The sequence below is a fragment of the Vombatus ursinus genome, unplaced genomic scaffold (assembly GCF_900497805.2).
Source record: "Vombatus ursinus unplaced genomic scaffold, bare-nosed wombat genome assembly UNPS02014778.1, whole genome shotgun sequence".
Taxonomy (NCBI): domain Eukaryota; kingdom Metazoa; phylum Chordata; class Mammalia; order Diprotodontia; family Vombatidae; genus Vombatus; species Vombatus ursinus.
Window position 1 is genome coordinate 14,330,236 of NW_020954556.1, and position 22,088 is coordinate 14,352,323.

At 35.8% G+C, this 22,088-nt stretch overlaps 1 pseudogene; it reads left to right on the forward strand.

Annotated features, from left to right (window-relative positions):
• The window catches only part of LOC114045345, a 58,911-nt pseudogene extending 37,036 nt beyond the window's left edge, over positions 1-21,875 (forward strand).
• The last annotated feature ends 213 nt before the right edge of the window (positions 21,876-22,088 follow it).

Below are 22,088 nucleotides of genomic sequence, written 5' to 3' on the forward strand. Positions count from 1 at the left end.
TAATAAAGATGTTAATAAGATCAAATGAGAAACAGAAAGCTTAAGTAACATTTATAAAATGAAGAACAGGATAGTTATTTCAAGGGAGTTGGCCTCTAGCTTCTTGGCAAAACTGGAAAATGGCAGGGCTAATCCATAATTACTGGCTGAAATGCTTTGCAACAGTACATAATTTACTACAAAAGAACTTTAGCATCATTGTTTTAGTAATAAGCCTGAGTTTTTTTCTTAAAAGAAGGACTCATATGTCTGTTGCCAAAAGATGAGATCACTAGCAGCCACTTCAAATAATAATAACAGTTTACATAACACTTTAAGGTTAATAGAGGTTAAGTGATTTACCTAAGGTGAAACAGCTGGTAAGTATCTGACCCAGATTTTGAACTCAGGTCTTCCTGACTCTGGGTCCAGTGTTCTATGCATTGTGCTATCAAGCTGCCTCGTATATAATTCAGTATGACCTACCTGAAAAAAAATTACTGAAGTCATACAAGGACAGGATGAAATCCTTATCATTCTTATCATCCTATCTGCCATTAGAGATATACCAAAGAACCTTTGAGTGAACTTACAGAAAATGAACTTTTATATACAAATATTTTTATTCAGCTATAAGAATTATTTCACTCAACCATTCTATCATTCACAAAATACTACTTGCAAAAGGATAATAGCAGGGTAGAGACTTTTCCCAGAAGAGTTTCTTTTTGAACTCAATCAAATGAGATCAGAATGATTTTTCTTTAACAACTTTAAGAATAACAACACATTTAGATCAATTAACACTAACAGAACATCAGTCTGAATATACACTTCTCAACATTGTGAAATGAATGAAAATGAATCTAGAAATTGTTCAAACAAAAACATGTATATTGTTAATGAAACACAGGGCTCATCACCCAAAGGTAGCTGTAAAGAGGCTAAAATTTCTTTATCCAAAAAAAAGAGGGTTGATAGATGTTTTCATGTAACACCATAAACAAGGTTTTTTTTTTTAAAAGTACAGAAATGTTTTTGGAAACAAACAGACTTTACTTCACAAAACAAATATGACTATAAGGTCATATTGTGGATTTATCAAATATAACCAACAATGTTTTATCTCTACATGGGACCTCTGAAACGGTTAAAAAACAGGAATGGAATCCAAAAGGGTTCCATCTGACATCCCTAAGGACTTAACCAATTATATGTTGACAAAGAAGCGTTGAACAAATTACCACCTCATGCAGATTTGCTTATAGTAATGAAAGGTTTTATGACAGTGATTCAGGATCAAATCTTTACTCCCTGAAAAGTTATCCTGAAGGAGCCCAGATCTATTGATTGATGCAGATTATGCATTGAAGTAGCAAGAACTGTGCAACTTAAAACTGAAGATAGAAAAAACTTAATATCTACCAAATATATAGAATGATACAATCAGATAGCTAGAATGATACTCCAGAAACTTACTATCCTTCATAAATCAATAAACAACAAATTCCTATATACAAATACACACTATGAAATACCCTTGAGAATTCAACAAAATAAATTGTACTGTGACTGGAGCATTATTATAGTTGAAGCTCTTACCCACAACTACCTAAATATAACATCAATAAAAAATAAATAAATAAATAAAACAGTGTTTTTAATAGATGTCACAGTGCCCAATACTCATAATTTCCAAATATCATAAACAGAAAAAAAATTCAAGTCAGAAATTCCTTGTAGAAGAAATTAAAAGTATGACAGAATAGAATGCAGGTACAACATCCCTGTAATCTTATATAAGAATTGAATTGTCCTGAAAATGCTAAAAGGTGAGTGTGTGTGTGTGTGTGTGTGTGTGTGTGTGTGTTCTGAAAGAAGTGAACAAAATTACCCTCCTGAGGTGAACTCCAGAGACTGATTTCAGTAGGTTTCCTTAGCTTGGCAGTTTCCAGTGAGCCTGTTTGCCTCCTTTACCTTACTGTCCCTTACCAGACCCCTCAGTATTGCACTATGATTGTACATCTCATAGAGTCTATGAGACATAGACCCTCTCTTCCTTAGAAACAGCTCTGCTTCATAGCATGCTGGCTCCATTTCATTCTTTGTCACCCATTTTGCTGTAAATTACCCCTAGAAAACCGTAAGACCAGCTGCAGCAACTAGTTTCCTTCATTGTTTCCTTTTTCCCTTTTATTGGTACAAAAAGACTTAGATGCAGAAAGTGGAGTATTTCCAGAGTCCTGAGAAAATTCTCCTCCCTGTCAGGCCTAATGGGCAGATTACTTTGATTTGGTGAGAGAGTTATACTCAGAAAATAACTTGTTCATCTCCCATAAAAATAATAATATGAATTTTTCTTTAATCATCAAGGAAACTTGATGGCCATTTTCTCTTCCTATATGCAAAGGTATAAAATGCTTTCTAGTTATTTTTGTTTGATTTTTTTCCCTTTTCCTCTCTTTTCACCTGTGTTAGTGTAATCACCTGTTTTATGAATACTCATCTTTTTTTTTCTGTTTCACACAATGATAGTTTCAATAATATTTAGCTTATGAATGATGCCTTTAAAATAGATACGAGAAAACATTTATGCCAGACTTATCGTGGATTCCATCCACTTTAGTATCTACCCTGGAGTGCTGGAGTAAAATGGCTACTTGCTTCACTATTAATTGACTCCTTACTACTATTATCTAACACTGACCTCAACAGCCCAAATTGGTGAGTATTGGCCCTGTTGACCACTACCTCCCCCAAATTCCACTGCAGTGTGTTTGCGTATGTGCTTCGTTTGCCTTCCCTTCCCTTCCCTTCCCTTCTCCCTACCCTTTTATGAAAATTGCTGACAGATACACATTATGAAGTCAGAAATGTGTAACAAGTTGGTAGAAGACAATAACCTTATTTTCTTCTTCAGTTTTAGCTCTTCAATTCATTTTCACATCATAGTGAACATGATCATGGCAATGAGGTAGATTTCATAGCCTCAACCTCCACACTGTTCTAGTGTGGTTTCCTTGGTGGTGCCCTCTAATAGGTTTTGGTGACACAGGATCCCCATAACAAACTAAATTCGAGTTACAAAGAATTTCTCACCTTGTCCAAAATGGTGGTTTGTTTAGATTTAGCCCTAGACTTGAAGACCACACACAATAAACTTAATATAATTCTTAGGGTAGTCTACCCAACTTTTGTTAGACCATCCTTTGATAGATGTGACAGATCATTATCCCCAAGGGCAGAATTATCTGTCTGCCTTTGGTGAAAAGAGAGAAAAAGGGAAAAAAATTCAAAGAAAAACAACAACTTGAAAGCATTTTATACCTTAGCAGAAAGGAGTAGAAATGACCATCAAGTTTCCTTGAAGAGATGAAGTCCTTAAGCCAGTGGCTGAGAGAAACTTCTTAACTTTACATCAGCACTGATAAAGTTGTACCTAGATCATCTTAAAAATATATTGGATTATAGTGGATTACGTAAACAACAAGATAGAGGACTAAACAATTTTCTCATCTTCATGACCTCACAGACTTTTTAATTAATTAATTTTAGTTTTCAACAGTCACTTCCACAAGATTCAGAGTTCCAAATTTTCACCCCATCTCTCCCCTCCACCGTACCAAGATGGCATACATTCTGAATACCCCTTCCCCCAATCTGACCTTGCTTCTTTCACCCCTCCTTCTCTTATACCCTTCCCCTTCTATTTTCCTGTAAGGTAGGGTAGATTTCTACACTCCTTTGCCTATATAGCTTATTTCCCAGTTGCATGTAAAAACAATTTTTAACATTCGTTTTTAAAACTTTGAGTTCCAAATTCTCTCCCTTCCTCCCTCCCCACCAACCCTCATTGAGAAGGCAAGCAATTTGATACAGGTTATACGTGCGTAGTTATGTAAAACACTTCCATAATAGTCATGTTGTGAAAGACTAACTATATTTCCCTCCATTCTATCCTGCCTACCATTTTTTCTATCCTCTCCTTTGCTGCTGTCCTTCCTCAAAAGTGTTTGCTTCTGATTATCCCCTCCCCAATCTGTCCTCACTTCTATCATTCCCCCCTTCTCATCCCATTCCCCCCTACTTTCCTTTAGAGTGAGATAGATTTATACACCCAATTGAATGTGTATGTTATTCCCTCCTTAAGGTAAATCCGATAAGAGTAAGATAAACTCATTTCCTCTCACCTTCCTCCCCTTCCCCTCCACTGGAAAAGCCTTTTCTTGCCTCTTTTATTTGAGATAATTGACCTTATTCCACCTCTCCCTTTATCCTTCTCCCAGTACATTCTGCTTTCACCCCTTTATTTTATTTTTTAGATATCATCTCTTCATATTCAACTCACCCTATGCCCTCTGTATATATGTGTACATGTGTATGTATGTATGTATGAATGTACACATATATGTATAACCTCCAACTACCCCAATACTGAGAAAAGTCTCATGAGTTACAAATATCATCTTTCTGTACAGGAATGTAAACAGATTAACTTTAATAAGTCCCTTATAATTTATCTTTCCTGTTTACTTTTTCATGCTTCTCTTGAGTCTTCTATCTGAAAGTCAAATTTTCTATTCAGCTCTGGTCTTTTTATCTAGAATGCTTGAAAGTCCTCTATTTTGTTGAAATTCCATTTTCCCCTCTGAAGGATTATACTCAGTTTTGCTAGGTAGGTGATTCTTGGTTTTAATCCTAGCTCCTTTGACTTCCAGAATATCATATTCCAAGACCTCTGATCCCTTAATGTAGAAGCTACTGAATCTTGTGTTATCCTGATTGTGTTTCCACGATACTTGAATGGTTTCTCTCTGGCTGCTTGCAATATTTTCTCCTTAACTTGGGAACTCTGGAATTTGGCCATAAGATTCCTAGGAGTTTTCTTTTGGGGATCTTTTTTCAAGAAGTGATCAGTGGACTCTTTCAATTTCTATTTTATCCTATGGTTCTAGAATATCAGGTCAGTTTTCCTTTGTAATTTCTTGAAAGATGATATCTAGGCTCTTTTTTTTTACAGTGGTTTTCAGGTACTCCAATAGTTTTCAAATTATCTCTCTTGGATCTATTTTCCAAGTCAGTTGCTTTTCCAAAGAGATATTTGACATCATCTTCTATTTTTTCTTTCATTCTTTTGGTTTTGTTTTATAATTTCTTTATTTCTCATTGAGTCATTAGCTTCCATTTGTTTGATTCTAATTTTTAAGGAAATATTTTCTTCAGCAAGCTTTTGGACTTCCCTTTCCATTTGTCCAATTCTGCATTTTAAGGCATTCTTCTCTTCATTGGCTTTTTAGACCTCTTTTTTCTAATTGGGTTAGTCTATTTTTAAGGTGTTATTTTCTTCAGTATTTTATGATTTTCTTTCATCACTCTCATTTTTCTTCCCAATTTTTCCTCTACTTCTCTAACTTGCTTCTCAAAAAATTTTTGAGCTCTTCCATGGCCTGAGATCAATTCACATTTTTCTTGGAGACTTTGGATGTAGGAGCTTTGACTTTGTTGTCTTCTTCTGGTTGTATGTTTTGATCTTCTTTGTCCCCAAAGTAAGATTCTATAGTCTGAGTTTTTTTTTTCCTTCCTGTCATTGTTCATGCTCCCAATCAATTACTTGACTTTTTAATTCTTTATTAAGGTAGAGCTCTGCTTCCAGTGTGGAGGGTGTACTGTTCCAAGCTTCAGGGGTTTTGTGCAGCTTTTTTTGAGACAGTGCTAGGGACCTGTAAATTTTCAGTTCTTCCAAGGTTGTATGATCAAAGGCAAGGTGTTTACTCTTTTCCTGGCCTGTCCTCTGGTCTATGAGTGACCACAAGCACTCTTTTCTACCTTGGAACTGTGAGGTGGATTCCCTCTCCACCTCTGTCACAAGCTCTGCCATACGAGAGCTCCTCCCTATCCCAGGATTGCCACTCAGGACTGTGACCAGATCCAAGCATGGGCAAAGGAAGATAATCCTGCCTCAGTGCCAGCAAAGTGATCCCTTCAATCCCGCTCTGATCAGTCACTTGATCCCCTTCACTGTCTATTTGGCAGACAGCTACAGAAGCACATGTGGAGGCTGTGGCCACCACCCTGGGGTTGAGCTAGAGCCAGGGCTTGACTGTGCTTGTCTCTCACCTAGGTCTGACAGACCTTTCCTACTCACATTCTAAGTTGTCTTTGGGGTTTCTGGGTTGAGAAAGCTGGAAACACCACAGCTGCCCATGATTTAGTCTCCTGAGGCCTGCTCTGAGTTTGCTGGGGCCCCATCTTTGCCTGCATATCCTCACTGAGCTACTCTTCTCTCCCAGACTGGCACAACAGACCTTTCTTATCAACCATCCAGGTTGTCTTGGGCTGGAAATTTGTTTCACTCTGTCTTTTTTGTGGGCTCTGCTGCTCTAGAATTTGTTTAGAGTCATTTTTTACAGGTATTTGGAAAAGGTTTGGGGGAGAACTCGAGCAAGTCACTGCTTTTACTCCAACATCTTGGCTCTGCCCTGAAAACTATTACAAAACAGAAATTAACACCCAAAATAAAGCAATTTCAACAGTCTTTTTAGTCTTGGACACCTGGAATCCAAAAGAAGGTTAAAAAAAAACCAAACTGTGAACTAATGCCTAACCTGAGATCACAGAGTATCCCCTAAGGCTGCACTAACTAACCCAAAGACCAAGGACAAAACTCAAGTTTGGAAACAAAAACTTGTATATCGTTAATGAAACACAGGACTCATCACTGTAAGGTATCTGTTAAGAGAATAAAAGGGTCCCAAAATGAAATTATTAACCAAAAATAGTAAATAGCTATAGTTGAAGAGAAAGAGAGGAAGGGGGAATCTACTTGACTAACTGAAATGATTAAAAAAATAGAGAAAGAGTTAAACACTTAAAAGCAAGAGGAAAAAGAATGAGCAAACCATCAATAAAAAATGATTTAAAAAAAGAAAGGGGATCAGGGAATGAGAAGAAGCTATTCAGTAGAAATAGGACCAGTTTAAAAAAAATATTAAAGTAACTGATCAGATATTACTGTGTTTTCAGTGGAAAAGGGAAAGATTCCTAACTTGACAACAACCCAATATTAGGCAAATGGAGGCAACTATAGATTTAATTCTCATAACTTTAAATGTAAATATACTAAAAACCAAGAAAAAGAAAAAGGTGGACAATGGGTAAGTGAAACATTTTTTTAAATAGATATAGACAAAATAAACTTAAGGATACGGGAAAAATACTATGCATAGAATCAATTTGAAAAAAGCAAGAGTTCCAATTGTGTGATTTGACAAAACTCTACACACACACACACCTCAAAAAAAATTCAAGAAAATACCATGAAAGAGATTACAGAAATTTCTTCAAGAAACCATTTATTTTGACCCAATAACATTTACATCAGTGATGCAAATGCCTTCAATATTATATATTTATATCTATAAATAACTATAAATATAGATATATAACTATATGTACATATATGTACATATATGTACATATGTACATATGTGAACACACACATGTATGGATTAACAATACATCGTGATGAAACAAAATACAGACAACAAACCAATATCAACAACAAAATTAGATGTTCTAAATGTCTCAGTTTAAATTCATAATAGAATAATTAACTTAGCTATAAGAAGATGTAGACAGTAACACAATGACAGGACACTTCAATTTTCCTCCCTTCATTTTGAATTAATTTAACAAAAATAGGAAACAAATAGGAAAATATGGAACTGAACAAATTGCTGAAGAAACTAGGGCTAAAAGATTTATGACTTCTTCTAAATAAGACTACAAAAATATAATAGGGCACAGAGATATTACAAACAATGTAAAAATACAGAAATAGTAAATATATCATTTACAGACTATAATACAATGGTTCAGGGACCACAAGGAAAAGACACAGACCTAAATGTTGACTTAAAAACGAAATCCTAAATAATAAGTGGGTCAAATGACAAATCAGACACAATTAACAATTATGTAAAAAATTAATAATGATGAAAAAACTTACTAAAATTTCAGGAATGCAGCTAAAGCAATCTTCAAGAGAAATCAAAATTTAAAAAGAGATTTGTGACTTGGATATGAACTTAAAAATTTAAAGAGCCAACAAATTAACAAAAGTAAAATAAAGATAAAATAGATACTAAAAATTGGAGGAGAAATAAGTAATTTGGAAATATACACACACAGAAGTAGGAATTATAAATAATTCTAAAAGCTGTTTCTTTGAAAATCTTGAGGGGCAGCTAGGTGGCACAGTGGATAGAGCAATGGCCCTGGATTCAGGAGAACCTGAGTTCAAATCCGGCCTCAGACATACATAACACCTACTAGCTGTGCCTGGGCAAGTCACTTAACCCCATTGCTTAGCCAAAAAACAAACAAAACTAAAATCTTGAGTTAATTGGAGTTAAAGGAAAAAGCCAGATTATCAACTCAGCAAAACAAGGTGAAATTATAACAAAATTAAGAAAAAAAGACTAATCACATTATGCACAATTATTTTTTAGCAAACTTGTTAATCCAAAAAAAGTATACAAACACTTTAAAAATATATAAAATACTCAGACTAACAAAAGACCAGATGGAGATAATAATAAAATAAAATAAATGTATTAGAAAGGAAAATTCCATTTAATTAATTAAAAAACAGCTGGGGATGTTCCTCACAAAGCACACAAAAGACTTGTATGGATTTAATTATAAAGTTCTCCTCAAAGAAATAAAGAACATCTTAAATTACTGTATATTCAGTGCTCATGGCTAGGCTATGCCAATATGATAAAAATTACAACACTATCAAATTATTTTAATCTTTTAATGCTCTACCAATCATATTATCAAGGGATAAGTTTTAAAATGTCACAAAATACTACAACATTAATTTGGAAAAGCAAAAGATCTATAATATCAAAAAAATGATAAAAAGTAGTAGACCTAAAAGAAAAAAAATAACACTTCCAGACATCAAACTATATTATAAAGCATTAATCATCATGACTCTCTGGTATTGGGTAAAAAAAAATAGAGAGATCAATGGAATAGACTGGACAAAGGAGTATCAAGAAGAATAGAACTTAACTGTATTTGATAAAGTAAAAAATATAAAGTACCTAGGAAAAATTCCTTATTTGATAAAAACTTCTGGGGAAACTGAAAGCAATCTGTAAGAAATTAAGCTTAGACCAGTACATTACAACAAATCCCACAATACATTTTTAGTGTAAATGTGATTTCAATATTAAAAATCATATCACAGAAAAAATTAGAAGAGAAACAGATCATATACCTCTCACAGCTATTGGCAGGTGAAATATTCACAACCAAAAAAGGGATAGAAGCAATTACAAAAAAATAAAATAGATAACATTGATTTAAACTGAAACTAAAAACCTGATAGACACAATCAAAAGGATCAGAAGGAAAGTGGTAGAAATGAAAAACTAAATTTTGTAGCAAATTCTTTAAAATCTTCTCATTTCTCAACTTACCGCACTACTTTAAGAGTAGTCTTATTTTCCAGAAATCTTATTATTGGGAAGACCTTATCATCCTGCAAAGTCCTATCAGCCACCTCATCATTGCCCTCTGTCACCTGATTGGAGGGTGGAGCCATGAACTCCAAATCCTCCACTTAAGGAAGGAGTTCAGCCCATAACTGTTCCTCATTCTTCATCTGGCTGAAGTACTTTGGCACTTCTCTGTTTTACACGATAGCATATGAATAAACTATATCAAACTGACTACCATTTTCAGAAGAGGGAAAGGAGAGAGGGAAGGAGGGAGAAAAATTTGGAACTCAAAATCTTGTAAAAATAAATGCTAAAAATGTTCTTAATATGTACTTGTGGGAAAAATAAAATACTATTTAAAGCAAAAAAAATACTAAAAAAAGGTTTTGATAAGAATAACATACCCATATACACCAAAATATTTATAGTCACACTTCCTATGGTAGTAAAGAATTAGAAACAGAGTAGATGTCAATAGATTGAGAAATGGACAAACAAATTGTGGTACATTCATGTACATGTGCTATAAGAAATGATATATGTGATAAATACAGAGAAGCATGGAAAGATCTATGTTAACAGATACAGAGCTAAGTAAGTAGAGTTAAGAAAACAATATAACAAAAACTATAATGTAAATGTAAAAAACAACTGCACAAATACAAAAAACACAAAACCAAAAGTAATTGTAACTAAACGTTAAAGCTCAAGCATGACCAGAAAAATATAGATATGGGTATTAATGGCTTCTGAACTTGAAAGTATTTCATACATGTATTATATTTTCCAGGGGCACATATGTGAGAGTAGTTACCCAGAGGCTACATTTTTTTTATAAAAATAGGACATACATCATTGTGTACAATAGTCACATTGATTAGGGATCATGAAATTTAAAACTGAGGAAATAGGCCAGGTGGGACTAAATGATTTGACCAAATTTACACAGCATATAAATGGAATGGGGGTGTGGTACCAGAACTTACATCTTCAGACTCCCAGTGCAATATAATGGATTGGACTAAGAATCAGGACAACCATGTTTAATCTTGGTTATTCTACAAACTAACTGTATGACCTTGGGTACATGACCTAACACCTCTTTGACCATTTCATTACCTGTGAAATGGTGATAGTAGTACCCGTACATTTTGTCAAACATGGCTATCCATCTATCTATCTGTTTACCTATCTAAATCTATAGACCTGTAGATGTTCTGTTTAATTTCAAATATAATTCCATAGATATATAGATCTAGAAATGGATAGACAGATATAGATAGATAGCTAGATATATTGATAGATATACATATGCATATGCATGCACTGGTCCTGTCCTCTGTCTATCCCCTACAAATGATAAGCCTAACCATCACCCAGGGAAGCAATTCCATTGGAGAAGAGGCTAGCAATCTTCACCAACTGCTGACCTCTTTCAAACTATGGGATGCACAAGCCCGTGTAACTGAAGCAAGAAAGCATGCTTAGGGAGAGATGAGAGGTATCATATGTCAAGCAAATCAAACCACCGCCATTTTGATCACAACCTTTCTTGAAATCCCAAAGTAGATAGTCCACAACTTTGTTGGGAGGGGGAGCATAATAAACATATGTATATAGATATATCTAAATGTTTGCTTAATAAACATATAGATCTATGTGCACAAAACACACAGGGAACTACACGGATATAGACATACTCATCCATGCAAAAATGTAACTAAAAGTAAAAAAAAAAGCCTCAGACATCCTCTAATTTAAGGATTCTTAATCAAAGGTCCATAGGATGTCAAAGAGTCTGTGAGAGATTTGAGAGGGTCTATGAACTAGGTTGAGAAAAAATACATTTTTATTTTCTCTAGCCTCTAACTGAAATTTAGCATTTCCTACAATTATTTAAATACATTATTCTGAAGAGTCTACAAATTTTATCAAACTGCTAAAGAGGTCTATGACACACACATGTGCACACACACACACACACACACACACACACACATATACACACACACACAAATCTCCAGTCTAGTCTATCCTCATTTTCCAGCTAAGAAAATTGAGCAATGTGACTTTCTCAAAGTCACATATATTAGTAGCAGAGCTAGGATCAGAAACCTCAAAGCCCAGAGTCATTTCTACTTCACTGAGTTAGGTTACAATGCTTTCTTGGAGAATGGCCTTGATATCTAAGGGCAGATTCAAGGCAGATTTTTCAAGATAAATGGAATCAACACAAGTGAATAACCTAATTAGGGGATTCGCAATGTTGAGTAATGAATAACTCCTAAGCTCTAAGATAATAACAATAGCATTTACATGTGTTCTCCCCACCTCCAATAATGCTGCAGTGAACTTCAAAATTAAAAAAAAAAAAAATGTTTGATTGCTCTTAGTGGATATCTTGATGCAGTCCTAGTGTACTGGGGGTATGTCTCTATCCTCTTCCTACTCAAGGGATGCCAATAGCAACACAACCATGATCAAAGTTTGCACCTGTGCAAAAATTGTATTTGGCAATAACTGGTAATTCTTTCATTATTATTAATTTTAATGAAACTAGTCATTTTCCACCTGACTGGTTTCATAACCAATGCTACTCTTCAGACAAATCCATGCTGGGAATAGGCAGTTGGAAATTCTAAAAGGCTATAATTTCTCCTGATTTCTCCCTCTGAGTTTTCTGCCCTGTCCATCCCTACTCACCCCACCAACCCCCAAAACACACACACACACCCCTCCCTTTTTTTCCTTAAAGAAAGTAAATGTCTCAATTTAACTTTCCCAATAAAATTCACATTTTGTGAATTAGATATTTATTATTTTATTTTCTTCTTCTTTTTTAATCTAGTTCATTGGAGTTTACATAAATACAATTCTAGGACTAACGTTCCTATTAGTCCTTCATATTAAATATTCTGTGGTCTATTGGGCAGGTGGATAAAATGGTTACTTTTTGTAATTATATAAAATTATTTCCATATAAACTCATCTTCCATAGACTTACTGAAATCATTTTCATTATAACTTGAGTAATAGAAAGAATGACAAGGATGAGATATACTTCATCCTATTTCATTATGGTTTTGATTTCTTTTTTAAATATATATATATATATATCTCCTTTAAAAATAAATATATGTATATATTATCCCAAATTTTTTGTAACATGTTAAACTTTACCAAGGGTTATTTTCATAATAACCTCTGAAGTCAGAAAAAGAACAAATGGATTCATAACCTTGGAATTGTGGCCAAAGGATGTGGCAGCTGACAATGAGAAAGAAAAGAGAAAACCCCAAACCTGTGAAATAATGGCATTTCTCATAGACTTAAAAACTAAAAATAATACCAAACTAGACAAGTCTCTGATTTCCCTCCAGAGTATTTGGAGGTTGAATTTACATGTTGTCTACCCTTTATTATCTAAGTGTCTTGAGGGAAAGAATGAGTATCACCTTTCTTTGTGTCTCCAGAGTTTAGCATGATACCTGGGATTTAGAAAGTGCTTAATAAATGACTGTTTGATTGACTAATTGATTGAAAAAATTACTGGTTGAAGAGGTGCAGGAAAGCTTAGCCTCTAGAGACAAGTTTCCAGTTTTGGTCAGAATTCATGTGAAGGAGACTTTTCTTTGAAGCCATTTTTCACAAATATTCACTAAAGTGAAAGTAGGTGAGGCAACTATCTTTGCTGAGCAGTTCCCCACTTCCCTCCCCAAGTGCAGTCAGCATGTTCTCCTCACATGCTTGACAGCAAGCCTGCAAGCTGTTGGCATTTTTCACTTTCCAGTTAATTTAAAGGCTTTCTTTGAAATAAAAAATGTGCCTCTCTCATCGCTACTTTTCAGCACTGAGAAGTGTTTGATAAAATCCCTGTAAGTAAACAGACTTCAGATGGTGGTAGGCCACGGTGAAGGGAGTATAGGAGAAATAATCAGACAGAAAATGACATTGAGAGCATTTTCAGCTCTGACAAGATTGTGTTAGTTAGAATTTAGTTAGCTGGTAGTCCAACGCATTTTGCTTTCATGTCACTAGTTGTTTAATTTCTGAACTTTGTAATTGCAAATGCTAGTGGAATTTGGAAATGGGGAGAGGCATTCTAAAATGGGTAAATTTGAGTTGCATTTCCTGAATGCCAGTGGAAGGATGTTTTTTTTTTTTTTCATCCTACTTCCAGTGATCCCATGTCTATATTATTTCTGAGTTGTGGTCCTGTGTAACTGTGGGAATGTTAGCGTTAATAATATGGGACTCAAGATTAGTGTGGTGAAAGGAACACTGGACTGGGTCATTCAATCAATAATCATATATTAAACATGTTGTAGCAATGAGTTAGTCAGTAAGCATTTACTGAAAGCCTACTATGACCTAGGCATTGTGCTAAGCACTGAGTACACAAAAAAAGGCAAAAAAAAAATCCTTTCCCTTGAAGAACTCACAATTTAATTGAGGAAGAGAGAAATATAAATGTACCTAAGTACATACAAGATGCATACACATACCCACATGTAGATATCTATTTGTACCTCTCTTTCTCTCTTTCTCTCTCTGGACAAAGTTCTCCTGCACAACATAAGCTTTAAAGTCAGTCTTGAAGGAACACACAAAAACAAAGACATGGAGGGAAGGAGAGTATTCAGGCATGGGAGATATCTAATGCAAAGACATAGAGATAGGAGATGGAATGCCAAGAGACCCAAGTACTAATCTCACCTCTGGAAATAACTGTCTGTGACCTTGGGTAGTAATGAGTTTAAATATGTTTATATTGTGATTTACAAAACACTTGACATATAGTTTCTCTGTACATACATGTAGTATTCTCATAGCAGCTCTCTAATACAGCTATTATGACCTCAGTTTTACAGGTGAGGAGATAAACTCACAAAATCAGTCATTTGCCCAAAGTTAGGACTCAAATTCAAGTTCATGGTCCCTAAATTCATCTGAGTTCAAATATTTCTTTCATTACATCCTGCAGTAACTACTGTTCTAGAGTGTTGGACTTAGTGTCAGGAAGACCTTGGTTCAGATTCTGTCTTAGTTACTTACTAGCTTAGAAAAGTCACCAACTCTTCTTGGCCTCAGTTCTACATCATTTAAATGAGGGAGTTTGACCAGGTAACCTTTGAGATCACTTACAGCATTAAATCTGTGACCCTATGTTCCTTAATGTAAAGTAAGTAGGTTGCACTGAGTGATTGACCAATTCTCCGTTAGATCTGAAATTGTATAGTTTTTTTTTTTTAACATTATATTTGGAGAGATTATATTTGGAGTTTCAAAATATAAATAGTAATATTCTCCATTTCCTACTTAGATTACGTAGAACAAACACGATAGCTTTAGGGTGACATTATATAAATATTAGTTCCTCTGTCTGTTTGTCTATAATTTATCTTCAGACTCAGTCCTTTGGTAAGATAGAGCAGTTACTGCTGTCCCTATTTTACAGATGATGTAATGTGCCCAAGGTGACTCAATGAGTTTCAGATTAAAACCATGATAAGAAATAGTTCAGGCTTGGTCCTTTGATTTTAAAACCCTTTGGGTTTTAGTATTAGACCAAACTGACAAATAATATAAATTCATTTTCAGCAACTCTTGTTTAACTTTTCAGTTCTTTAACCCTAGTGTAAAATATGCCGTTTTTCTTTTCTTTTTTTTTTTTTGGTATTGTCATGTGTTATATGTCTTTCTAAATATACATGTATCTTCTATCTCTAATATAAAGATGTTGAAAGAAGGAAATGCATCCTGTTTTTACCTTTCTTATAAACTAGAAAGTTGACTATACATAGTGAACACCATTCCCATGGTGGCGACACACAATTCCCCAACCTATTTAACTCCAACAGCCTTTATCTCCAACCCACATTAGACATAGAAACCTTTGACTCTCATAATCTCTTTGACTCTCACAATCTCTTTGAATTACATAACACTTTCAAGATCTTAAACTTTGAAATTCTATGTATTAATTCCAAAAACTAGTCCTCCCATTGGTGTGTGAATTGGTCTCAGCCTCAAAAAAAAAAAAAAGAAAATCCTGGGAGAACTCAAAAGAATTTTTAAAAGTAAATAAAAGAGGTAGAGAAAAAATTGGAAAAACAAATGAGATGCAAGAAAATCATGGAAAAAACAATCAATAGGTTGGTAAAGAAGGCACAAAAATACTGAAGAAAATAGCAACTTAAAAAAAAAACAAAATAAGACAAATGGTAAAAGAGGCACAAAAAGCCAGTGAAAAGAACTCATTAAAAAGCATAATTGGTCAAATGTAAAATGAGGTAACAAAGCTTATTGAAGAAAATAATTCCTTAAAAATTAGAATTGGGAAAGTGGAAGCTAATGACTCCACAAGAAATCAAGGAACAATAAAACAAAATCAAAAGAATGGAAAAAATAATAGAAAATGTGAGATATCTGATTGGAAAAACAACTCACCTGGAAAATAAATTGAGGAGAGGTACTTTAAGAATTATTGGACTACTTGAAAGCCATGACCAAAGAAAGAGCTTAGATATCATCTTTTTTTTTAATTTAATAGTATTTTATTTTTTCAATTACATGAAAAGATACTTTTCAACACTCATTTTTTAAAAAGACTTTGAGTTTCAAAATTTTTTCCTTCCCTCTTTTTTCCCCTTTCCAAGATGTCAAGTAAGCTGATATAAGTTAAAAATATACAACAATGTAAAACAGTTCCACATTGGTCATGTTGTGAAAGAAGAAAAAGAACAAAAGGGTAAAAAAGAAAACACACACACACACGCAAAAAAAAAATCTCTAAAAATGAAAATAGTATGCTTCAATCAGCATTCAGACTCCATCATTTCTTTCTCTGAATGTAGATAGCATTTTTCATAATGAGCGAGACATCATTTTGGAAGAAATTATCACAGAATACTGTCCTCATATTGCAGAACCAGAGGGTAGAAAAGAAATTGAAAGAATCCACTGATCACCTCCTGAAAGAGATGACAAAATGAAAAGTGTCAGGAATATTATAGTCAAATTCTGAAGATCCAAGGTCAAGGAGAAAATATTGCAAGCATCCCGTAAGAAACAATTCAAATATCATGGAGCCACAGTCAAGATCACTCAAGATTTACCAGCTTTTACATTAAACGACTAGAGGGCTTGGAATATTATATTCTGGAAGGCAAAGGAGCTAAGATTAATAATCACCTACTCAGAAAATGAGTATAATCCTCCAGGGGAAAAATGGACATTTAATGAAATTGAAGACTTCTAAGGATACCTGATGAAAAACCCGGAGTTGAAAATAAAATTTGACTTTCATATAAAAGATTCATGAAAAACATAAAACGGTAAGCAAAAAAGAGAAATCATATGGGATTCAATAAGGTTGAAGTGTTTACATTCCTACACGAGAAGATGTTACTTGTAACTCCTAACAATTTTATCAGTATCGGGGAAGTTAGAAGAAGTATACGTAGACAGCGGACATGGGGGTAAGATGATTATGAAGGGATGATATCTAAAAAATAAAATAAAGTTAAGAGGTGATAAAGAGCAATGCACTGGGAGAAGGAAAAAGGGAAGAGGTAGAATGCAGTAAATTATCTCAAATAAAAGAGGCCTAGAAGACCTTTCACATTGGTGGGGAAGACGGGAGAGTTAGGGGAAGCACATAAAGCTTATTTTCATTGGAATTGGCTCAAAGAGGGAGCAATATATACAGTCAGTTGGGTATGTATATCTAAGTTAATTTACATGAAAGTAGAAGGGGAAGGAATTTAGAGAAGAGGGGTGATCGAAGGGAAGATGGATTGGGGGAGGCAATAGTTGGAAGGAAAACACTTTTGAGGACAGACAAGCTAAAAGGAAAAAGAGAGCAGAATGAATGGTGAAAAAATATAAATTGCCCAGATTAACAGAAGAGGAAATAGAATACTCAAATATCCCCAATTTAGAAAAATAAATTGAATAAGCCATCAATGAACTCCCCCCCCAAAATTCCCCAGGCCAGATGGATTTGCAACTGGATTCTACCAAACTTTTAAAGAATAATTAATTCCAATATTATATAGACCATTTTGGAAAATATGCAAAGGAGCACTACTAAATTTGTTTTATGACACAAATATGGTGCTGATACCTAAATCAGGAAAAGCTAAAACAGAGAAAGAAAACTGTAGACCAATTTCCCTAATAAATATTGATGCAAAAAAAAATTTTAAAAAACTAGCAAGGAGGTTACAGCAATGTATCACAAAGATCATACACTATGAGCAGGTGGAATTTATACCAGGAATGGGGGGCTGGTTCAACATTAGGCAAACTATCAGCATGATTGACCATATCAATAACAAAATCAAGAGAAATCATATGAGTATTTCAATAGATGCTGGAAAAACCTTTGACAAAATACAGGACCCATTCCTTTTTTTTCTATTTTATTTTTATTTTTTTTGTTTAGTATCTTATTTTCCCCCAATTACTTGTAAAAACAATTCTTAACATTCATTTTTAAAGCTTTGAGTTACAAATTCTCTCTCTTTCTCCCTCCCCTCCCCTTTCATTGAGAAGGCAAGCATTTTGATATAGTTTACTCGTGTATAGTTACAAAACACATTTCCATATAAATCATCTTGTAAAAGAAAACACTGAACCACCCCCAAAACAACAACAACAACAACAACAACAACAACAACAACAAAATAAAGATAGTAAAAAAAAAAAAGTATGCTTCAATTTGTATTCAGACATTATCAGTTCTTTCTCTGGGAATGGATAGCATTTTCATCATAAGTTCTTCCAAGCTTGGATCATTGTATTGCTGAGAAAAGCTAAGTCATTCACAGCTGATCATCTTACGATATTGTTGTTACTTTTTACACAGTACGTTTCATTTTGAATCAGCCCATGCAAGTCTTTCCAGGATTTTCTGAGAGCATCCTGCTCATCATTTCTTGTAACACAATAGTATTCCAATGCAATTACATAGCACAATTTGTTCAGCCATTTCCCAATTGTTGGGTATCTCTTCAATTTCCAATTCCTTGCCACCAGAAAAGAGCTGCTATACATGTTTTTGTTTGTTTTTACATATAGGTCCTTTTCCTTTTTTTTTTTTTAATCACTTTAGGGATACAGTCCTAATAGGTCAAAGAGTATGCATGGTTTTATAGCCCTTTGGGTATAGTTCCAAATTGCCCTATAGAATGGTTCCATCAGTTCACCACTCCACTAACGGTACATTAATGTCTCATTTCTTCCACATGCCCTCCAACATTTGTCATTTTCCTTTTCTATCCTATTAGTCAATCTAATAAGTATGAGGTAGTACCTCAGAGTTGTTTTAATTAGCATTTCTCCAATCAATAGCGATTTAGAGCATTTTTTTTAATATGGCTATAGATAGCTTTGATTACTCTCTCTGAAAACTGTTCATAACTTTGGATCATTTATCAATTGGGGAATACATCCGTTCCCATTAAAAACACTAAAGAGACCCTTTTTCTGTCTCCCAATCTCCTGGCTGCTCTAGCTGACTGGCACACCTGCTGTGGGCCTGGAGTGGCAGGGGAGGAGAGGCGACTGAGGACTGGGCAGGTTGTCTTGGCTGCCTCTAAGCCCCTGGAGGCATCTATGGCGGCGATCCCCACTACCAGGGCCAGGTGACTGCCTCGTTGACAGCTTGCTCTGGCGATTGATATGGTCAATCATGCTGATAGTTTTCCTAATATTAAACCAGCCCCCCATTCCTGGTATAAATTCCATCTGCTCATAGTGTATGATCTTTGTGATACATTGCTATAACCTCCTTGCTAGTTTTTAAAAAAATTTTTTTTTGCATCAATATTTATTAGGGAAATTGGTCTACAGTTTTCTTTCTCTGTTTTAGCTTTTCCTGATTTAGGTATGACGTGTGCCTGTAAACCGTGCAGCAACCACAGACGGACACGGGAAGCTGCAGCTCCAGTGATACCGGAGGTAGAGACCTCAACAGGAATAGCGAGAGAAAGACCCACACGGGCAGTACTAGCCTGGCCCTGTGATCTGGGCCAGCAGCGGCTACCCAGACTACACAGGTGCCCACAAGAAAATGAGCCCTCTTGATAGAGCCCAAGCAGCAAAGAACAAAGGCAACAGGTATTTTAAAGCAGGAAAATATGAGCAAGTCATTCAGTGCTATACACAGGCCATCAGTTTATGCCCTACAGAGAAAAAAGCTGACCTTCCTACATTTTATCAGAATACAGCTGCTGCATTTGAACAATTGCAAACGTGGAAAGAGGTGTGTGAGGGACTGTCTGATGTTGGCAGCTACCAGGTTGGGTGCTGTGGCAAGGGTAGGGTAAGATCTGGGTATTTTGGAAGTCGAGGCAGGGGCTGTGGTAGGCATTGTCGTGGTGAACTGGGATGGGCTGGATACGGAGAAGCCCTGAGGCAGTGGGCAGTGCTATGTGAGATAAGCTGGGTGCAAGGAAGTAGCCGGAGCTTGAGCTCCTGAGGCAAGGGGCAGTGCCACGTGGGAGTGGGACGGCAGAGGACTGAGTTCCCTTTGCTTAGTCCCCTCCCTATATGCAACGTCATCCCCAGATGCCTCTTGTGACCTTCCTGACTTCCTGGGTCCCTTTGTGCAGCACTGACCCAGACCCCTCCTCCCAGTGTCTGAGTCTGACTTCCTAGGTCACGTACTCTTGTCTATGCGCCAATCCCAGATGCCTCCTTCCTATATCCGGTCCTAGCCTCCTACGTCACTCCCTCCCCCTTAGTGTGCTAAACTCAGACAGCCCCTTCCGGTATCTGACCCTACAATCATTGGCTAGTAAGCAGGCTGGGGAGGAGGGGCTAGGTAGGTACTTAGAACAAGCGTGGTCAGATCACACATGTGCTCTCTCTTGGCTCCTGCCCTGTTGCTCTGGCCTTGCTGCTTGGGCTTGCTATGATGGCTTGCTGTGTTGGCCTCTGAATAAAGCTCTGGTGTTGGCGCCTCCCGATGGCTCGTCTCTGTGTGGTGATCCGGCTGAGTACCGAAGACTCGGGAGTGAGTAAGACTCTGGTAGTGTGCTCCTTATAGAAGGAGTGGGTACTGGCGTATGGCTGACAGAAGGTCAGCGTGCGGCCAGTATAGAGGTGGCACAAGATTGTACAAAGGTTGCTGAGCTTAATCCCAGATAAGTGAAAGCTCTCTTTAGACGAGCAAAAGCCCATGAGAAACTAGACAAAGAAAGTATTTATAAGATGTCACAACAGTTTGTATTTTAGAAGGCTTCCAGAACCAACAAAGTATGCTGTTTGCTGATAAAGTTTTTAAATTTCTTGGGAAAGAAAAGGCCAAAGAGAAATATAAGAATCATGAGCCTCTAATACCATCTCCACAATTCATTAAATCTTACTTCACTGATGACATCATCTCTCAGCCTATGCTTAAAGGAGACAAGTCAGGTGAGGATAAAGGGAAGGAAGGGGAAGCTTTAGAAGTAAGAGAAAACTCTGGATATTTAAAGGCCAAGCAATATATGGAGCAAGAAAACTATGATAATATCATAAGTGAGTGCACAAAAGATAGATGCTAGAGCTAATTATATAGCTGAAGTGTTGTTGCTACCAGCCACATTCTACTTGCTTATCGACAATGCCAATGGGACTAAACCAGATTTAGATCAGGTCATCAGCATGGAAGAGGCAAATGTCCTGATCAAAAGAGGCAGAATACACATCCAACAATAGCAGCCTTTGCTCTCTACTCAGGATTTTAACAGGGCTGCCAATATTGATACCCAGAACATAGATGTCTATCATTACCGAGAACAGTTAAAGATCCTTTGTGATCAGGTTGAGGAAGCAGCAGCAGATTTTGATGAATGTATTAGAATATGACCTGATTCTATCCTGGCCCTAGCTCAGAAGTGTTTTTCATTGTATCATCAAGCTTACACAGGAAACAATTCTACACAAACCCAGGCAGCTATGTGGACTTTGAGAATGCCATAAAGAAATTTCCAAGATGTGCTGAAGGCTATGCATTTTATGTCCAGGGACTAACAGATCAGCAACAATTTGGTAAAACAAATGAAATGTATGACAAATGTATTGACTTGAAACCAGAGAATACTACAACTTTATGTTCATAAAAGTTTGCTTTGGCTTCAATGGAAGCAAGATTTAGACAAAGGCTTATTAGCAAGGCCATTGGAATCAACAAGAAGTATGATTTTGCATATGAAACAAAGGGAATTATTGAAATGCAGAAGGGAAACAGGGACAAAACCATTGACATATTCAACAAGGTGATTAACCTAGTCAAATCTGAAATGGAGATGGCACATCTCTTCACTTTGTGTTGCTGCCTGCGCTCACATAAAAGTTACAAAGAAATACAGATTAAAACCTCCTACATTATAAAACAGCTGGGAAAGGAAAAATGACCCTCTTTTTAGATATTTGCCCACACCTCAACCAAGCCCTACAGACATGATCACAGACTGTGGCAAAGGGTGGAACTTGTTTTTCCATTTGCGATGTTTGTCACTTGTTACTTTTGTTTAATGTTTAGGTGTTGTCCAATTGGCTGTTCAAGGAAGTCTGCAGTGTTGAAGTTTATTGCTTAATGCATTG